Raw genomic sequence first — 8,456 nt, forward strand, 5'->3', positions numbered from 1 at the left:
ACCTGACCTGCCTCTTGAGAAATTTGTATGCAGGTCAGGAAGCAACAGTTAGAACTGGACATGGAACAACAGACTGGTTCCAAATAGGAAAAGGAGTACGTCAAGGCTGTATACTGTCACCCTGCTTATTTAACTTATATTCAGAGTACATCATGAGAAATGCTAGGCTGGAATAAACAAAAGCTGAAATCAAGATTGCCAGGAGAAATATCAATAACCTGAGATATGCAGTGACACCACCCTTGTGGCAGAAAGTGAAGAGGAACTAAAAAGCCTCTTGATGAACGTGAAAGAGGAGAGTGAAAAAGTTGGCTTAAAACTCAACATTCAGAAAACGAAGATCATGGCATCTGGTCCCATCACTTCATGGGAAATAGATGGGGAAACAGTGGAAACAGTGTCAGACTTTATTTTTCTGGGCTCCAGAATCACTGCAGATGGTGACTGCAGCCATGAAATTAAAAGACACTTACTCCTTGGAAGGAAAGTTATGACCAACCTAGATAGCATATTCAAAAGCAGAGACATTACTTTGCCAACAAAGGTTCATCTAGTCAAGGCTATTTTTTTCCAGTGGTCATGTATAGATGTGAGAGTTGGACTGTGAAGAAAGCTGAGCGCCGAAGAATTGATGCTTTTGAACTGTGGTGTTGGAGAAGACTCTTGAGAGTCCCTTGGACTGCAAGGAGATTCAACCAGTCCATTCTGAAGGAGATCAGCCCTGGGATTTCTTTGGAAGAAATGATGCTAAAGCTGAAACTAGTACTTTGGCCACCTCATGGGAAGAGTTGACTCATTGGAAAAGACTCTGATGATGGGAGGGATTGGGGGCAGGAAGAGAAGGGGACGAGAGAGGATTTTGGCTGGCATCACTGACTCGATGGACGTGAGTCTGAGTGAACTCCGGGAGTTGGTGATGGACAGGGAAGCCTGGCCTGCTGCGATTCATGGGGTCGCAAAGAGTCGGACACGACTGAACGACTGAACTGAACTGAACTGAGCCAACATACTTTGCATCTTACTAACGAGAAGTGTTACTTTAAAGAATAGTTAAAGAACATTTTAACAGGTATAATTTCACATAATATAAAATTAACCATTTTAAAGTGAACAATACAGTAATATTTAAGACACTAATGATGTTGTACTATCACTACCTCTATCCATTTTTAAAATGTTTTCATCACCCCAAAAGAAAAGTGTATACCCATTAAGAAGTCGCTTCCATATCCCCGTTTTCTACCCCTGGCAACCACTGCATTTCTTACCCATGAATTTGCTTCTTTTTTGGTTATTTTACATAAATAAAATTATATGTTACTTTGTACTTTTTGATACATCCACTTTTTTTGATATATCCGTGATATATGATAAGTGCATTATCAGCACTTCTTTTTTATGAATGGATAGTGTTCTATTGTGTATATGTACCATCATTTGTCCATTTGTTTATCTGTTTATACAATGATGGACATTGGACTGTTTTCACCTTTAGGTTACTCTGGATAATACTATGATGAACACGTGTGTACATGTATCTGTTTGAGTACCAGATTTCCATTTTTGTGTGTGTATATTGAATAACTACTTTTATGGTAAACAACATAAGAACTCCTGAATGAGCTTCCACAGACCTAAAATAAGAAACAAGCTATTAAAATAAATATTGAAATAAAGACTTATCACACTGGACAGATCTAAATGAATAAACAAAACACTGATTGCCTTCCATCTCTGAATTCTTCTAGTTATGCACATTTTGACTCCTTTCATCCCACTTCCCTTCTCCCTTCCACCATAGTGCTTCCCATTCCACCCCCATGTCACATGTTATCTTGTCTAAGGAGACGAATAAGGGTAAAATGGTAGTAAGTTATCTCATTTGTCAGAATAACTTTCAAATTTCTTCTGGTCACTCAAGACACAACATCTGTGTTGTTGTGGAACATGGTTTTTCTTATTTTAGCCAAACTGCTCACAAACCCCTAGTAGAATGCCTTGCTAAATAATTGGAAATGTGGATGAATGCATTTAAAATGTATTAAGATGTATTGTGTTTTATGGTCACCTTGCAGCGAGACTAAGTTTCATCTCAATGAAATATGAAATCCTGGCTTTCACTTCCTTTAATGAACTTATATAATAGAAATAACTGGAATATGGCATGGTTGACTTATTTTTTAAATTTTGTTCTGGATTTGACTAATGAATTTTGGAGACAATCTACTTTGTCCAACGTAATTAAAAACCATAGAATACTAATGAACTCTGCTAGAAATTATAAATGTTCATAGAAGTAATGATGCGTCAACTATTCTGGGACCTGAACACTGAAGAAAGCTTTAGATGTTGTCTGTCTATAAACAAAGCTGTCTGTAAAAGAAAACAAATATTTCAAATTTTAGTGTTTTGCTCATTTTTATTAGAACTAGTTAGCTCTGAGATTTTAAGTTTTCAGTTCAATAAAGTCATGTTTCAGGATTTTTGTCTCATCCACAGAATGTAATGTTTCTTTTTCTGTATAATATATGCTCATGTACATGAATAAAGTTTTCTACTCTATGTGCTTATTAAGTTATTCTTTTAAATTACAGAGAAAACAAATCATATGATTGGCATTAGATTTTGAGGGTGACTCAGATGGTAAAGAATCTGCCTGCAGTGCAGGAGTCTTGGGTTCAATCTCTAGGTTAGGAAGGTCCCCTGGAGAAAGGAATGGCTACCCACGCCAGTATTCTTAACTGGAGAATTCCATGAATGAGGAGCCTGGCAGGCTACAGTCAATGGGATCACAAAGAGTTGGACATGACTGAGCAACTAACATTTTCACTTTTTACTCACTTCTTTGGGAGAAAGCTGCTGGAATTTACCACCAAAGCCACTTTACTTTCAACTTTTATCACTGCTACTGCCTCTGCATACTTTCTTTGATATAGTTTCTGTTTCATCCTTAAACTTAATAAAGTGGGAAGTTGACTTTTTTCTTTTTAATCTTTTGGCCATGCTGAACAGCATGTGGGATCTTAATTCCCTGACCAGGGATTGATTGAACCCCTGCCCCTCGAATAGGCAGTGCAGAGTCTTAACCATTGGACCACCAGGGAAGTCTTAAGGGTTGACTATTTTAAAAGTAGTATCTCTAATTACAAATGGATTATTAAAAATAAGAATAAGCATCTTTTAAAATTAAGGCAAAATGCATTTCTCTAAACTTAAAATGTACTTAAATTTTTAAAAATATGTAAATATTATGTACAAAGTTGTAGTAAGTATAAAGCAATTATATTTTATGTACATATTAGATATGTGTACATTGCATATGTGTATATATTTTCCATGTATATAATATATGCATACATATGTGAATACATTTTAAATAGCTCAGTTTAAATATTTCCAAGTGCTAAAGTATACCTTAAGACTTTTTTTCTCTCAGCATTTTCCTCTCACCATTTTAATTTTAGTCTGGATTTTATTACACAAAAAGTCTCCTTCCCTGGTTTTTCTAGCCTGCCCCATGTGATTAATGGTGTTCCCTTTAGTCATGATATCATTGCAGTCTCAAATTCAGAGACATGGCACACATGGTAGACTTCTGCTTTTCTACTTACCGAAAGCCAAAATACACTTGGTAGTTTTTAAACACAACTAAGGGCGAGAATTCCTATTAGGTCAGAAAGCAGGAAAGAGAGGCTTAATGTTGAATTTAACAGTTGGAGCTATAAAGCCTCAAGTACCTTTTGTGATTTCTGCACGTCTCAGACCCAACTGGGTCTGACCGAACGGCTTCAGAGCACACATTTCCTGTTTTAAGTCAGTGTTGGACCCAGCCCCAGACGCTCACACTGTTATATTGACTCTCAACTCTTTCCAGACTTTGGCCAGAACTAAGCCTGTCTCACCGACACATTCCTAGCCTGATTCCCTGACTTAGAAGAGCTGAAGGTGCCTGGTTTGTTCACTTTAAATTTTACTGCTAAGAGTGAGAAATACATGTCACCTCAGCCTGAACCACATTATGGACATATGGTCTAAATGTTGAGAGCATTGGGTTTCAGTTATCTTTGTTTTACCTTGAGTTTTGTAGAAACATTAGTTAAGCACAAGATGTTTCTCTGGGAATAATGGTTTTCCAAAGTCTTGCTGTAAAAGTTGAAGCCAAATTGGAACTTAGTCATTGGGAACCAGGGAGGGCATTTCAACATTTAGGAAAATCCTTCACAGACAATTACAACTTCCCACAGAGTTTTGGAAAAACACGTTAGCCACTTGCTTGTCATGGTAAGAGGATCTCTAAGTTAATTTAATGTCTTTAAAGAGACTAGATAGAAAGTTAATAAATAAGGAGATGCTTAGTCAAGATAACCACAGTTAGTCATCAAAATATTTTCCTGCCTATGACAGATCACTGTGGGTTTAAAATTATCTACTAACGGCTATATTCCTTCCCCATCCCACCCCACCCCTGTGAAACCAACATGAGAACATTTTTGCAGCATACTTTATTCATAGAGATATACAATACAATATTAGAAAAAGCCACCATAGCATTAGTAAAAATTCAGAACTCTACTAGGAAGAAAGCCTCAGACATAGAGAATAAACTTATGGACATGGGGAGAGGGGAGGAGAGGGTGAGATGTATGGAGGGAGTAACATGGAAACTTACATTACCATATGTCAAGTAGATAGCCAAGGGGAATTTGCTGCATGGCTCAGGAAACTCAAACAGGGGCTCTCTGTCAACCTAGAAGGGTGAGATGGGAGGGAGATGGGAGGGAGGTTCAAAAGGGAGGGGACATATGTATACCTATGGCTGGTTCATGTTGAAGTTTGACAGAAAACAGCAAAATTATGTAAAGCAATTGTCCTTCAATAAAAAAAAATAATTTAAAAAAGAAAAAATATACATCACTCATTTCATTATTAGTCAGCAGTTTAAAGTCTTATCAATACAATTTCCTGTTGTACAGCCAAAAAGAGATAAATAGTATTGTAGTTCAGTTGTTCCCTGTAGCCTCCATCTATGTTCAGTGAGAAGGAAAGCATTTGAACAATTCAAGGACATTTTATTTATAAAAAAAGTAACAGATAGCCCCATTTTCTATAGTAGTAGACCCTCAAAAGTAAAAAAGTAATGCTATTGTACTAAACACCCTGTAAGTCAGTAAGTCTTCATGATAGTCTCTGTTAGGCCATGATGAAACTAAAAAATTCATTTACTTTGGGTTACCACTGCTTCTTTCTTGTGGAAGGTTCTCTACAACCTTCCTTTAAGGGCTGCCAAGGAATTCCTTAGGAATCTGTGAGTGAAATCAGGCCCATGATGCAAAGACTCCACTATTATGCTTTTTAACTTGTGTGGATTTCAGTAATTTGGAAAGCAAAGAATACAGCAGTATTTCAATTAAATTGAATCCCTGTTCGGGCGCCACTTACCGGGGTCCAGCCCTGGTGGAGTCAGGGGTTTCGAAGGGGAGATGGCTTCAGCGATCAAGATACAATAGAATTAAAGATATAACGAATGGTTAAATAATGATAGCTCAGTAGGAAAATTCAGTGGAGAAAAGAGGCTGAATAACTTGGTTTACGTGGAAAGCTAATAAAATTCCAAAATAAGGAATTTGCGTCACCTACGTAGGCCGCAGGCGTCCTCCCATTCTCCAGAAGGAGAGGAGACACTAAGTCCTCCCCGGTCAGATCTTAGAAGCCTAGACATAATTAGTAGGCTTGACGAGCCTCCACACTCAAGATGGGAATTCAGCCGGAAGGTGAGAGAGAGAACGACATGGGGAGACCAAGTTTCGGTGAACAAGGCCTGCACTTTATTTTCCAAAGTAGTTTTTATACCTTAAATTGTGCATAGGGGATAATGGGGGAAGGGGTAGAGTCAGCAGTAAGCCAGGCTTTCTTCCTGCAAACTTATCATATGCAAAAGTTTAGGTGAATTACATCATCTTCTGGCCAAGAGGCCTGTTAACATTTTAAGACCCTTTCTTCAGAAAACTTATTTTTCTCTAAAGGTGATTATTCTAAAGTCAGGTGCTACCCTCTGAGAGCATTAGATAAAGTTGCATATAGGGCAAAGGTGTGGTGGGCTATAACAAGAAAAGAATTAACTCAAGGGTCCAAGGTTACAAACATTAAAGCTATTACTTACATTCCTATACACCAATTATATCAATCAATACACTACCAGGGACACAGTAGGTAAGGGATATGGAAACTTAGCAGCAAACATTGGCCCAACAAGTGAAAAACCCTTCACCAATACAGTTTCTAATCAATCTTTTAACTGCTGAAAGGAATCTGTATTTAGACAGTTTAGAACATCTCATGCCTCTCACAGTTGGGAGGCTGTGAACAATCACATGTGGCCAGAATAACCTTCAGAGGAGTTTGTAGGTTGAAACACTCTTGTCACGCCCAGGAATTTTATTAACTGGAGTTGTAAGTTAACTCTTTTTCAGAGAGAGGTGATGGGGGACAGCCCCCCATAAAGTCAAGGTGTAAGTGAGAGCACAAAGCAGTAAAGTGGGCAGACTCTGGTTTTGGGGGTAGACACTTGAGAATTTCCAGGGGGACTCCTGAGGCTCGATCCCACCTTTGCGTATGCCGAGCCTCCTTCCTCATCACCTTTGCCACGGGCAGAGTTCCTCACGCTGGCTCCTGGCAGGTAGAGACAAAGTCTTTTGATTACTTGGTCTTGTTTCATTTCATTTCATGTCACCAAGCTTATAAAATAATAATAAACTTTGACTTACTTTATTCAGTTCAATAAGAACACTCTGTTAACCTTCCAAAGTATGAGGTCACACAATGGTCTCCATGTGCTGCCATTGTCTGTGATCAGGTGAAGATACATAGCAGGAGGATGGGTTGTTATAAGGGTGGTTTAATTGTCAATACTCTGTCACTTGCCTTTTCTTACTCTACTGTTTCATCCTCAGTAGTAGCCCTTTCTCGCCTCTAAGTTCTGGTTCTTTCTCTGTTTTCAAGTCCACAATCCTAAATCTAAACAGCAAGAGATAAAAATTAGTTGTTTAGAGTAGCTGTTGATGGGCTGATTGATTATGTTTCAATCTAAGAAAAAAAAAATAAGAAGACAGGCAGGGAATATTAGCTTTTTAAAATCACATTAAACATTGATTCAATTGAATATACTATAAATAATAATTTTTACCTTCTGATATTGTATAGTCCATCTTTGTGTCTGCCATAGTTTTCTTCCTTTGGTACCAGCATTTTAATAATTCTTCTATTATTCTAACTTTCAAATACTTGAAAGTTAAAATGGATAAAACAAGTCTACTAGATTGTTTTCATAGTACTTTGTTTTCATTGTTAGATCCCCTTTTATGGATAAATGGGAACCCAGTGTTTGTACCTGGTCTAGATTAGTGTATTTTGAAAGTCTGGCTAAATAAAGGAACAAGAAAGACTTTCACTCAAAGGACAAATAATGTAATTAAAGGTGATTCGGGGACAAAACCAAGTCCAGACATTCCTTTCAACCAGATCACCAATAAGAAGAGGGCAGAACCAAAAGAATTAAGTATGAACAACAAGAGAAAATGAGAGAAACAGAACACTTGAGTGTCCTTAAAGTTCAACAAAGGTCCGTCTAGTCAAGGCTATGGTTTTTCCAGTGGTCATGTATGGATGTCAGAGTTGGACTGTGAAGAAGGCTGAGCGCCAAAGAATTGATGCTTTTGAACTGTGGTGTTGGAGAAGACTCTTGAGAGTCCCTTGGACTGCAAGGAGATCCAATCAGTCCGTTCTAAAGGAGATCAGCTCTGGGTGTTCTTTGGAAGGAATGATGCAAAAGCTGAAACTCCAGTACTTTGGCTACCTCATGTGGAGAGTTGACTCATTGGAAAAGACTGATGCTGGGAGGGATTGGGGGCAGGAGGAGAAGGGGACAACAGAGGATGAGATGGCTGGATGGCATCACTGACTCTATGGACGTGAGTTTGAACTCCGTGAGTTGGTGATGTACAGGGAGGCCTGGCGTGCTGCAATTCATGGGGTCGCAAAGAGTCGGACACGACTGAGTGACTGAACTGAACTGAAAGTTAATCATAATTATTATTAATGTGGCAACCATATCTCAATGGCATGAATGAGCTATTAAGAGCACAACCAGTCGGGACACTGTGCAACACAATTACACATAAAAATTCATTTAATTTTCACATAAACCCACTTCACCCTTTCATACTGTTCATGGGGTTCTCAAGCCTGTATATTGTCACCCTGCTTATTTAATTTATATGCAGAGTACATCATGAGAAATGCTGGACTGGAAGAAACACAAGCTGGAATCAAGATTGCCAGGAGAAATATCAATAACCTCAGATATGCAGATGACACCACCCTTATGGCAGAAAGTGAAGAAGAACTAAAAAGCCTCTTGATGAAAGTGAAAGTGGAGAGTGAAAAAGTTGGCTTAAAGC

The 8,456-nt window shown here is 38.3% G+C and overlaps 1 pseudogene; it reads right to left on the reverse strand.

Moving 5' to 3' along the window:
* The window catches only part of LOC105005089, a 193,038-nt pseudogene that overhangs the window by 168,420 nt on the left and 16,162 nt on the right, over positions 1-8,456 (reverse strand).

The sequence above is a fragment of the Bison bison genome, unplaced genomic scaffold, assembly GCF_000754665.1.
Source record: "Bison bison bison isolate TAMUID 2011002044 unplaced genomic scaffold, Bison_UMD1.0 scf7180017864485, whole genome shotgun sequence".
Taxonomy (NCBI): domain Eukaryota; kingdom Metazoa; phylum Chordata; class Mammalia; order Artiodactyla; family Bovidae; genus Bison; species Bison bison.